Consider the following 13,260-nt stretch of genomic DNA (forward strand, 5'->3'; position numbering starts at 1 on the left):
TAGAGCTGCCATCAGCCTGAGTCCCTGAATGACTGTGTGCAGCAGAGTTGCCCATCAACTTAGAAAACTTACCTCGAATTGTCATGTGAGAAAGAAATAAACTTTTTATTCTGAAAGCCATCTAAAGAGTTAATTTGTTAGAGTGACCCAGCCTACCCTTCACTAATACAGCATCTAACTCAGAAGGGTTATGAGGGTTAAGAAAAATTCCAATGGCTAACATTTATGCAGAGCTTACTGTGTACTGGGCTCCATGCTAAACACTTACATACATGATTTCATTAAATAATCAAAATAATCTTTCAAGGTAGTTTTCTTCATCTCCATTTTATAATTGGAGATCAAAGAGATTAAGAAATGTTCTTAAGGTTCAAAGACTAGAAAGTGATAGAAATGGAACAAATCCAGGTCTGACGAATGCATGATGGTTCTGGTATGCCTCATATGCCCCCAGGGTTTCAGCTGCAGATTCTTCTCTCCTTCTCTCTCCTTTCCTGTCCCATCTGCCCTTGATCCTCCCCTCTCTTCTTCCTCTCCTTCTTTCCTCCTTTTCTTAATATTGATTCCATTTTCATGCAAGATGGCATGTTATAACGCAATAAATACTTCAGTCAGGAGATCTGAGTTACGGTTTCAGCTTTTGCAAGTCCTAGCTGCATAAACTTGGTAAGTCATCTTATCCCTCTGAGCCCCAGTTTCTTTGTCAGAATAATAGCTATGTCAATCATAGTTGCCTTATCCACCTTAGTTGATGACCAAAATAAACTGCAAAGGTCTTTACAAACTGTAAAACACTCTAGAAATGGCAGGTGTTACCCCCCACTCTACCCCCAGCCCATATGCCAGTGGTTCACAAAGTACAGCCTCTGGACGGCAGCACCAGCATCACTGGGAACTTGTTAGAAATTCAAATACGCAGGCCACACCCAGACCTGCTGAATTAGAAAATCTAGGGGTAGGGCCTAGAAAACAGTGTTTACCAAGCCTTCTAGGTGATTCTGATGGACACTCAAGATTGAGATCCACTGTCATATGTATGTACACACACACACACACACACACACACACATACACTCATATCCTGATGAAATTAAGTTAAAATAAATATTAAATAGAAAAGAAGTCATATAATAGCAGCCTGAAGATACCGTTTGGGAAAAGAGGTATCAGCAGTGCTAAGGATATGCTTGGGAGGGAAGTGTAGGGTGAAGACATGGTTAGGAGCTTCAGGACTTTTTTAGTTCAGTGGAATTACTTTCTTCTTCCAGAACCAGCGCTGTGATCCATGGCTGAGCTATGCCAATGGAAGAAGAGCAGGAAATGTGAGTCTTGAGGAAATAACTCAATATTTATTAGGACTTCTTCAGTTGCAAGTAAGAGAAAGCCATCATAAACAGTTTTAAACAAAAATGTAAATTCATTGTCTTACAAAATTTAGAAGTCCAGGAGTAGATTGGCTTCATTCACAACCTAGATCCTTGGGCTCAAACCTTGTCAGTGGGATTCTGTTGCTCTCGTTTTCTTGGCTCTAGTTTTCCCTGTTGTTTTCATTACTCTCAGGGTCTCCTCGTGTGGTGGTATAAATGCGTGGAATCGCTCTAGGCCCATATTTTATCTGCTTAGCAACTCCAGTGTAAGGAGAGTGCCTGGTTCCCCATGGTTCCAACAGAAATCCAAGGCTCCTGGATCCTTCTTGGAGCACATGCCCACCCTCGGGCTGATTAACACGACTCTGATCGGCCAGGCCTAGGTTACATGGCCAACCCTGGAGTCCAACACACCCACATGCACTGAAAATGGAAGCGTGATTCTCTATGAGAAAATACGGCTGCTGTTACAAAAAGAAGGGTGGGTTGATACTGGGCAGGTGAAAACAACAGATGTTTACAAGAGACCTTAATTTGCTACCTCTGGGAAGACTAGGATTATGTTAGCCACAAACTCCTGCCAAGGTTTCCACCTTCTCTTCGTGTCCTGCGGAATTATCTGTGACAACAGTGACTGATCCCAAAAAGGGAGGGGTAGCACCTGGGACACAGCAGCTAAAAAAATCAGGCCTGACCATATCTCACAGTTTCAAGTTTGACTCAACTTCTCCAGTCTCAGGAATTTATCCAGAGTAGAATCTTTAAGCCTTATCCCTCAACAATTGCCATCTCCTTTTACAATGCTCTCCGGTAAGTAAAACTCCAGTTTCCTTACAAAGAGAGGCTTGGAAGCTTCAAGGTGTTTTACGTTTGGATCCACGGTCTGTAGACAAGTGCTATGCAATAGAACTTTCTGCAGTGATATAAGTATTCTTTATCTGCACTGGCTAATGTGTAGCCATTAGCTGCGCATGGATAATGAGCACCTGAAATGTGGCTATTGTGACTAAGGAACTAAATTGTTCATTTTATTTAACTTTAATTTTCATTTTAACAGCTGCATGTCCCCATGGCTACTATCTTGGACACTGCAGCTTTAGACTCTGGGAAAGAAAGCTAGTCAAAAGCTCTGACATTCTGACTTCTACCAAGGTCAATAGACAGGCTACAATTTTAGGCTACTCACTACCTGTTTGACTCTTTTTCTTAGTAATTAGAGCTCCTGAGTTTTAGCTGGACCCATGCCCTCCTAGCAAGAGATTCTATTTCTCAGCTTGTCTTGCAGCTGGGAGGGGTGTGGGGTTGGAAGTCACACGTTAATATCAGGTTAGTGGAATGTGGGGAGTGTGTGTGCAACTTTTTGGTTATCTCCTTAAAGTTGAAACTACATGCCCTGGACTTTTCTGTCTTCTCCTAGACTGAAAGGCAGATGTGGAACTGAACCAACCTCAATCCTCCTAAGACAACACCTGAGGAGATGGTGGACCAAAAAGATGGAAAGATTCTGGGTCCCTGAATTATCTGATGGAGCAGAGATACCCCATCAGTCTTGAACTTCTCACCTTAGGACCATGTATTGAGAGATAAATAAAATGCTCCTTTATTTAAACCATTGTGTTCTAGGGTTTCTTTGTTATAGCAGCTAAGCCTGTTTGCTAACGTACCATATCCACCGAGGAATCCATGTGGGACAATAGACTGGGTATTTAAGAACCTAGGTTCTCATTAGTTCTACAACTTGCTACAATGTGATCTTAAGTTTCAATTTCCTCTTGTATAAAATAAGGCATTTGGACTGAATCTGAGACATAAAAATGGAATTCATCTTGAGAAAAAGAGGGAGAATAACAGCAGCTACTTTGTAGAGTTGTGAGGATTAGAAGAGATAATGCATAAACTACACTTAGCCCAGTGCCTGAGACATAACAGATGCTCTATAACTATTAGCTATAATTATTGTTATTATTATTAAGTTCTGACCCTGACAGATTGCGGAAGGCTGCCTGGAGTGCTGTGTTGACAAGGATATGAGACCACTTCAGTGCTCACTGGAAATGAACGCCATGATCATCTAGCTGTGTCTTCCACAGGCAGAGGAGGGGGAGCTCCCTGTAATGGAGGGGATTCCTGGATTCCTAAGTCCTCTTCTTCTCTAACTTCACAGAATTTTGTCTACCTATACTAAGATAGCATGTAAGAGTTTTTACCCCTCTCTTCTCTACACCACACACACCACCAGATATACCAAGCAAAACACAAACACAGGGTCCCCTCCTGATGTCTTTCTCTCTCTGGCTGGCCTTCTTCTCACCCACTTTCTCATCTTCTGAGCCTAACCCCTGAATCTGGAGTCTCCAGACTTATGAGAGATGCCTCGGCTTCTCAGGCTTCTGCATATTTAAGTCTTTTTTAAAAAAATTTTCCATTTGAACCATTTTTTTTTAATTTATTTATTTTATTTTTGGCTGCGTTGGGTCTTTGTTGCTGTGCGCGGGCTCTCTCCAGTGGCGGTGAGCCCAGGCTACTCTTCATTGCGGTGCGTGGGCTTCTCATTGCGGTGGCTTCTCTTGTTGCGGAGCACAGGCTCTAGGTGCACAGGCTTCAATAGTTGTGGCTCGCGGGTTTCAGAGCGCAGGCTCAGTAGTTGTGGCTCACGGGCTTAGTTGCTCCGCGGGATGTGGGATCCTCCCAGACCAGGGCTCGAACCCGTGTCCCCTGCAGGAGGATTCTTAACCACTGCACCACCAGGGAAGCCCCCCCCCCCTTTTTTTTTACCTCCCTCTCACCTGACTTAATGCCTGGAAATTGCTGTGTTAAAATGACATTGTTCAGCCAGGCCCTTGTAGGAAGCATTTGGAGGACAGTGGTACCCAACAGGCACAATCCTTCTGGGGGTGATTCTGCTTCCACTGGCTCAATCAGCCTACTAAATGTGGAGACCCAGCGAGGATCCTGATCCTCTGGGAATCCAATCACTAACACAGCTTAGAAAATAACCCAGGTCAGAGAATCCAAATCTGCATTCACATCCCCAATCCCAAGTCATTTCCAGGGAGAAGTCTTATGTTGACCATTTTCAAAAGTCACTGAAGTAGAGAAATGATGTACAGGTGAATCTACTCTGGAAAATAGAATCCACCTAGTTTAACCAGTGCATGGCTTGCAAAGGAGAAATCCACTCTAACGCTCCTGTTCCTAAGTCTTTGTATCCCTTCTTTGCTGGGGTCAGCAAACTATGGCCTGCTTTTGTAAAGAAAACTACCATTTTTTTGTAAATAAAGTTGTATTGGAACACAGCCAACACCTGTTCATTTACATAGAGCAGCAGTCTATGGCTGCTATAGCCGCTGCAACAGCAGAGTTGAGTGATTGCAACAGAGACCGTATGGTCTGCAAAGTCTAAAACTTTTACTTGCCTGTCCCTTTACAGAAAAAGTTTGCCAATGGCTGTTCTATATTATATCAACTTCATTTAGTACAAGTCACTGTTGATTTCTGGTTTCAGTCAACCAACCAATCTAATGCAACCACCCACATGTGTCAATGTGGTGCTCTTATTCCAGTGGACCCATAGCAACTATTTCACTCCGGTCTATAATTATGTTCCTCCTTTGCTGGTCTAGCACCCTCAAAATCCATCCCCATACTCATGGATAGGAGAGATAAGAGGTTGTTTCAGGGAAGCCATAGGTACAGCCTGCTTCTCAGACAGAGGGAGCCAGGAATTATAAACCCTGAGCCTATGGTTGTCTTTTTGTAAGTTCCTTTGTTCTATTAGATGAAGCCAGCCCACCCCACAGTATTGTTGGCAGGAGACATCCCTCCTCTGTTGTAGGGAGAATACATGAAAGGTGGAGATGGTCCAACTGAACCGTCCATGCTAATCTGGTATGGACACCACGACTCTGCTTGGGCTGATTATTGCTGTGGGGAAACAAAACCCACATTACCTGATGTTCCAATTTTTCAAAGAGAATTTGGAAATCTTTTTTGTTTTGCTTCCTTTTAATAGACAATCACAGCATACTGAGGTTTGAGACGAATAGCTGGTGAGCTTGGGCAAGTTCATTTGCTTTTCTCAAGCTTGGTGTCCTCAGCTGTCCAGTGAATGGAAAGAAGGAAGGAGAGGTACTCTATCTCAGAAGGGTTTTATGATGATTGCCTGTGATAATTCATGTAATGTTCTTATGATGGAGCCTGGCTGGCACAGAGTAAGTGATCAGTAATTGTTAGTTTTCGTTTTTTTTTCTAGACAACGCAGGAGGCACTAGGTTGGGATTCCATCTTTCTTGCCCACCTCAGTTCAGAGTTTAAAGTGTCCTGTCTTCCAGGGCAGGGACAGCAGAGCCCACCCAGAGGAGAGATCCAGGGCTCAGTAGGAAGTCTCTGGATCCCCTATATGAAGGGGTGAGGGAGGCCAGAGATACTGCAAAGAATTGCCCCAAACAACATCTGCTGTGGACCTCTTCTATTGGAGGGAAAATAAAGAAATAAGTAAAGACAAAAACCTTCAAGGAAAGAAAGGAGGAATGAAGGAGAAAGAAAGAAGGGGAGAAAGGGGAGGGGGAAAATTAGATTTAGTAAAAACTCAAAGCATAGACCACATTGTAATTAATACACCGGAAGAGGACCTAGAATTATGATATAAGGATATAAAAAACTGCTAAGCAAAAGTCATGTTGCAGGTTATAATTAACGACATGCAAAAATATTGAAGACATACTGTTAATCCTAAAAATTAGGCTATAGAATAATGTGTACTGAATGAGACTAATAGTGTATATGAATTTACATATATCTAAGTAGAAAAAAGACTGGAAGGATGGAAGGAAAGCCAACAAAATATAAACGATGGTAATCTCTGGGTGACAGGATTGTGAGTGATTTTTATGTTTTGTTTTAATTGTATGAACCTCTTAAATTGTCTTCAAAAACCTGTGTAACTTGTGTAATAAGACGAAATTAGAATTATTACAAATAATCATTAGGATTGTGAAGTTACTAGTTACAGCCAAACCATGAATTTCAGAGTCTTTTTCCAAACTTCCAGCAGGTGGCGCAATGGCGATGTCAACTTCTGGCTGAGTTTCTCTCCAGTTTAACACAGTCTCAGATGCTTTGCTGCTAGGTCCTGGCCCCGGGTGTACATGAAGCAGAGGGCATTGTTGCCTGGTGGGGAGGGGCACTTGGAAGAAACCACCCAGACACAGGGGCTGCCTGCACTCAGATCCCTGGCCCAGCGTTCCATTCTTCCCACACTAGGAGAAACAAAGTAATTAGAAATGCAACGACAGACTCTAGGTCCCTCCCTCCACTTACTTCCTCCCCATAATTTGGTCTGGGGCAAAATTCAAATTAGTCTTTTTATTGGGCATTTCTGGATTGGACCAGATTTGCAGCTCGTCCAAGCCCTAATATAAGTGAGATTTTGAGCTCAAAGGTGAAAAAAAAAATGTAATTTTCTTGTCGACAAGAAAGGTGATTTTTTTTTTTTTTTTTAAATAATCCACCCAATTTATTTATTTATTTTTGGGAGTACGCGGGCCTCTCACTGTTGTGGCCTCTCCCGCTGCGGAGCACAGGCTCCGGACGCGCAGGCCCAGCGGCCATGGCTCACGGGCCCAGCCGCTCCGCGGCATGTGGGATCCTCCCGGACCGGGGCACGAACCCGCGTCCCCTGCATCGGCAGGCGGACTCTCAGCCACTGCGCCACCAGGGAAGCCCCCCAAGAAAGGTGATTTTTTTAATGAACAGCAAACCTTGTGCAAAAAGATGATGGACATTTTGGACCACTGTCAGTCATGGGGGTGGGAGGGCAGGGAGCCTGGCACCCTGACTAACCAGCCTCCGGAGATTAAAGGGGACAGAGTCTCTCCAGGCCTGGACACCCCCAGGCGAATGAATGGGTTACAGCTGGGGCGCGGCCTTTGCCTGGTCTGGAAGGGTACCCGTCCTTAGAGGAAACAGATCCACTTCATCTTTTTGACTTTTGTTTCACATCTTAAATTGTCTATCCCCAAGAAAACTACTCTGAATGGAATTCAGGGTTTAAAAAAGCCATTAGAGTCCACCAAAATGGTCCCCATTCCACCCAGACCCACAAAGATGCACACAGGTCTGGAGACATGGAATGTTCTGGGTCCTCACTGCTATTTCTCACAAGCTCTTCATTAAGCCTCCAGTGCCCTTCTTGGTGTTGACTTGGAGAAAAAGAAGGAAGGGAGGGAGGGAAGGAGGAACTGAGTTAGGGACAGAGCTAGTAGGCTCCTCCTGCCTGGTCCCAGAAGTTTTCACTTACTGATTCTTATTCCTCTATTGTGGTACTTAACAGAGGACTTATTACTATTGTGGCCTTAACAGAGGCTCTCATGTGGCACCCATACGGGTTCTGAGTAAGTGAATCAAAGCCCTTGACATAGAGTCGCTTTCAATCTTAGACAACCCAGGCAATCAGAAGGAACCACATAAAATGATGGGGAACAGGGGCCTGGCAATAACTGTATGTGTATATGCAACATCACCACACAGATGTCCATTCCTGTTCTCTCTCATTCTCTCTCTCTCTCTCTCTCTCTCTCTCACACACACAAACACACACACACACACACACACACAGAGGCATTCCTAAGGGCGCTAGAATAGTGACGATTATAAAACAACAGCAAGAAGAGGATAACTAACACGTATGAGAGTATATACCAAGTAATTTAACTTCAAGTTTAAGAGCTTTGGAGTCACTCAGCCTGGGTTTGGGTCCCAGCCCTGCCACCTTCTAGTGTGATACTTTGAACAAATTACCTAAACCCTTTGAATCTTAGTGTCCACCTGTTAAATGATAATAAAAATGCCTACAAGTCACAGTGTCGCAGACCCCTCTGCAACAGTGAGATCCTGCACGTAGAGCACTGAGAACGGTGCCTGGCATTGAGTGGTACTCAGTACTTGTTGGCTGTGATAATTTTCTGAAAGCATGAAGACAAAGGGGCAGTCTGAGATTGCTAAACTAGAGCTTGTCCACTCAGGGGAAATTTCATCTTGTCTAGTAACAAGACTTTTGTCACTGAAATAATTTTTAAAAGATGTTTAGTATGTTTCAAAGCATAACCCAGTGCTTTTTTCTTTTCTTTTTTTTTTTTTTAGTATACATAAAACTGAGGTAAGAAACTTTCATTACGCAGGAGATCTGTGGAAGGATTAATTGTTTTAAGAGAAGAATCATTTTTCCAACAGCCCCACTGCTATGAATGATATCTTCATGAGCCTGGGCCACCTTCTCCAATGGATCCTGGGGACCTAATACTGGTCTCAACCAACCAATTTCCATTCTGGCTTGAAGGGCTGCTGCAAACTGCTGAAATTCCTCCTTTTGGTGGATGAATAGAGAGCAACTCCCATTATGCTAGATTCCTTTGCCATGGTGTCCCATGGGTTTATTTCAATAGGACCTCTGCTGCCGACAACTATTACTCATCCTCCATGTGACAAAAGATTCAAATCATTGCTAAGATTTACATTAGCTAACGTTTCAGTAATCATATCAACTCCTTTTTCACCAACAGATTTCTTAATTTTATCAATGTAATTAGCTCCTTTGTGATTAAACACTTCGTGGGCTCCATTCTGCAAAACAATCTTTTGTCCTTCCTCGGTACCATCTGTGCCCAAACCTTTAAGCCATAAGCTCTAGCAATCTGCCATGCTGCTATTCCAATCCCTCCACCAGCTCCATGAACCAGAACACTTTCTCCAGCTCTCACATGGGCACTGGGGAGCAGAGCTCGATAAGCAGTAAAAATACAGGATCCCGACGGCAGCTCCTTGTTTCAAGTCCAGTTTTTATGGCAGTGTGTAAACAGCGTAATCGGCTGCCAGAGCATACTCTGTGTAGCCCCCAGAGATCGTGCCGGTAGTGAAAACTCTGTCGCCTTTCTTGAAAGCAGATACACTCTCTCCAACAGATCCTATTATCCCAGGCACATCTAAGCCAGGAGTATAGGGTAGAAGTGGTTTTCTACTGTAAGTGCCGGAGCGAATATATGTGTCCACTGGGTTTACACCACATGTTTGGACTTTAATTAGAACTTCACTCAGTATGACAATCTCTAGGTCCATCCATGTTGCTGCAAATGGCATTATTTCACTCTTTTCTATGGCTGAGTAATATTCCATGGTATATATGTACCATACCTTCTTTCCCGCTAGCGTTGTGCATGGATTTCTCAAATGCCAAAATTGAAAATATATTCCTTAGAGAGGTCAGTATTATCTTGAAGCTACAGGGTCAGGGTAAGGCCTCTTGACCCACACAAAGGACTTTGTTTTGGCAGAAGGCAAAAAATGTTCTCTCTCCCCACGAGTAGTCTGCATGATAAAATAGGATAAATTTGAAGTGGCTATTTCCTTGAGAGTTGCCCCACAAATACTGGGTCATGTCTCAGAACAGCTATCGTTGGTGGGATGTTCTGGTCTTAGCCAGGATGCCAGAGGAGCTGCAGGAGGGCAGTAAGATTGAGAAAGCAGGCCTAGGCTTCAAGGTACCCCCAAACTCCGGAACTCCACACTCCACAAGCGCTGCCTCTCCTCTTCTGCACAGGTCCTAAACAACCCAATGCTTTTCTTGTCACAGGTTTTGAAGTGGCTATCTGGGGGACAGCTGCATGATTAGTTAGCTGCCAGGGATGATCTCCAGATCAATTAACAACCAGCATGGCAAGAGCACCAGCCAATGGAAAAGGCCCCAGTGCTGGAGCAGAGGTCTAAAGAACCCCTTGGGGGGGCTTCCCTGGTGGCGCAGTGGTTGAAAGTCCGCCTGCCGATGCAGGGGACACGGGTTCGTGCCCCGGTCCGGGAAGATCCCACGTGCCGTGGAGCAGCTGGGCCCGTTAGCCATGGCCGCTGAGCCTGCGCGTGCGGAGCCTGTGCTCCGCAACGGGAGAGGCCACAGCAGTGAGAGGCCCGCGTACCGCAAAAAAAATAAAAAATAAAAATAATAAATAAATAAATAAAAATAAAGAATCCCTGGGGGGCCAGGCCCCTTCTGTTGGATTGTAGGGAAATCCAGGGGACCCAGAGGACCTGGGCAGCAGGGATACAGAGGGGCGTTTGGAGGTGGCTATTGACCAACTGCTACAGAAGTATTTCAGCATGCTAATGACCTGTGTGGACTTGCTGGTGCACCCTGGCTGAGTATCAATTCCAGGTCAAAGTGTAATGTTCAATCCCACCCTCATCTGAGCATCCTTTTGCCCATCGGCCAAACTGGGCAGCCTGTTTATAAATATGCCTCCTTTGGCAAAAGAAATCAGTGGAGAATGTATGAACCAATTAAGAAGAAATCTCTTCCCAATTCTGAAAGGACAAATCGATGTCAAAATGGCACAGGGCTGGTTCTTATTCTTCTGTAGCTGATGGAGGCTAAAATATTTGGGAGTCCCACCTTCTAGCTGCTGGCAGTCTGGGAGGAAGCCTATTCCCAGTAAGGATGAAAGGAGAATCCGTTAATGTGGAGAGGAATTTCTGAGGTGGTCTTGGTGAGGGAATATCCCATGGGTTGTGAGCTCTTGGGGTGAGGAGCATGACAGGCTCTGTGTACCGCCAAAACAGAGGGTACCCAGTCAGTACCCAGTGAGGCCAAGTGTAAGTGTGGAACGCAGGCTTTGAGTGGAAAGCAGTGATCATGTATCTGGGGGCAAGTTTCAACAGAGGTGAGGGAGATGAGGGGAAGGAATGAGAGCTCTGAGAGAGAAGACTTTGAAACCAGCCTTCCTGGTCATGTGTATGGTCTCCAGAGGGAACAAAGCTACCAAGAGAAGTTTGTCCACATATTCTTTGAGAGACCCTGGGAGAGCAAGGCAGTTGTCCTTCGGTATTGACAAGGATGGGGGCGGCGAGAGAAGAGATCACTCCACCGCTGCGGTGGCCCGGGAAGAGCTGGCACAGCTGGGCCTCAAAGCCAGCAGGAGAATGGAGCCTCACCATCCGGCAGCAGCAACCATGGAGACACCTTCTCTGGGCTTTGGAAGCCATCTGGGGGCTGAGAGTCCTTGGCTGGCAGCATTTTCAAGATTTTGCCTAGGGCTTCCCCCACAAAAGCTGTAGGGGATTTGAGGCAGAAACCAGAGGACCTGCGGCGGTGGGGAGGCTAGCGAGAGAAATGCCCGCTACTCATGACGTTTGGAGGGCATCCTCCAGTTGACCAGGCACTGTCTCAATCCTAAATCTGCCCAGCAGAGATGATCATCCCTATTTTACAGATAAGAAAGCAAAGCCCCAGAGAGGTTAAGAGGCGGATCCGAGGTCCATCACGGTGATGCCAGGGCACACTGCGTCGCCATTCAGTTTCCCTGACTCTCAGCTAGGTCCTCTTAATTGGAGTGGGATGCGAGTGAGGTGCCTGGGGTGCAATACGTAAGGAGGCGTGGTCCTTAAGAGGGAGGTGGCTGGGACACAAAATTTAAGGAGTCTCAAGTGGCTCCCCGGGTCACGTACGCGCACTGGCTGCCTTCTTAGATTTAGCCCTGGGATGCCTTGCTTGCCTCACCTACATCCAGACCTTCCTTTAATCACCTGTCTCATTCCAGCGGCCTCCGCCGTTTTGCCAGAGTAGCGCACTGCTGGGATTGCAAGCAAGATTCCCTGGCCCCGCATGCTTGCTGAGCAAGCCTGGGGCTTCCCCACAGGCTACATGCTCACTGAGAAGTTGCCTAGAATCTCAATCTGTTCCTGCAGCGAGGAGAGGGGGAGAGGAGGAGAGTGTTGCCACCAGATATGCCGGGCACCACAAACAAACAACAAGAAAGATTCATGTGCTCAACGGAGCTGAATTTTAATTGATACTTTCCTCAAACAGTGGTTCTGAACCAACATCCCTCAGTCCCCAAAGATGATGAAGGGGGTGCGGCTTAACGCCACAATTAGCAGACAACCCCACAACAAATACAGTAAACATTAATCATATTAAATATTGAACGCAGACCCTGGTACGCTTGAAAAGCAATGGGTTTTTAAAATTTTATTTTACAGAAGACAAAGCAATGATTGTGGAGGAATTATTCCGATGTCAGTGCTGAAGGGAAATAATGTAACATTCTGGAATTTATATAAAAATTACAGCTTTGTTGTGTTTCACACTATATATAGTAATTTAATCATTTGCAGCTGATTAATTTCAGTGAAGGAAAATGTAGCATTATGCATCCCTAATGGAGTTCCAAGGTTTGAATTCTAATCGTGAGTTGGGCACAGTTTAAGTCTAAATTAGCAATTAGCTTGGGCAAGGGACATTTAGGTTAAAATGGAGTCATCTGTTGACATGTACTGAGTCAACAAGAGAGCAGGAAGGAAAATCACCAGAAAAGTGCTTGCCACAGAGCACTCTTTGCTGGGTTAATAATTATAATTCCATACATTAGCAGAATGCAGTTGCACTTTAGAAAACATTTTCTTGTACATTTTTCTCATTTGCTTTGGTCTTCATAAGTCTGTGAAGTGGGTATTCGTGCTCCATTGTACAGTAAGGAAACTGAGGCTCAGAAGAACTAAGGTCACACTGAGGAAGAACATATACTGTGGCAGGAGTTGAACCCAAGTGTTCCAGTTTCAAAGCCAATATTCTTTCTACGGCAAGGTAGTTTCTGGGGAAATTTTCTCTACCTTGAGATTCTCCAGAGGGAAGTGCAAAGGTAGTAACAATATTAAATAAAAGTGAACCTTGGGCTTCGCTGGTGACGCAGTGGTTGGGAATCTGCCTGCCAATGCAGGGGACACGGGTTCGGGCCCTGGTCCGGGAGGACCCCACATGCCGCAGAGCACCTAAGCCTGTGCGCCACAACTACTGAGCCTGCGCTCTAGAGCTTACGTGCCACAACTACTGAAGCCCGTGCGCCTGGAGCCC

General features: G+C 45.1%; 1 pseudogene; it reads right to left on the minus strand.

The window, feature by feature from the left end:
- Positions 1–12,014, minus strand: part of LOC102989569 (zeta-crystallin-like) — a 68,639-nt pseudogene extending 56,625 nt beyond the window's left edge.
- Positions 12,015–13,260: the final 1,246 nt, after the last annotated feature.

The sequence above is a fragment of the Physeter macrocephalus genome, chromosome 16, assembly GCF_002837175.3.
Source record: "Physeter macrocephalus isolate SW-GA chromosome 16, ASM283717v5, whole genome shotgun sequence".
Classification (NCBI taxonomy): Eukaryota; Metazoa; Chordata; class Mammalia; order Artiodactyla; family Physeteridae; genus Physeter; species Physeter macrocephalus.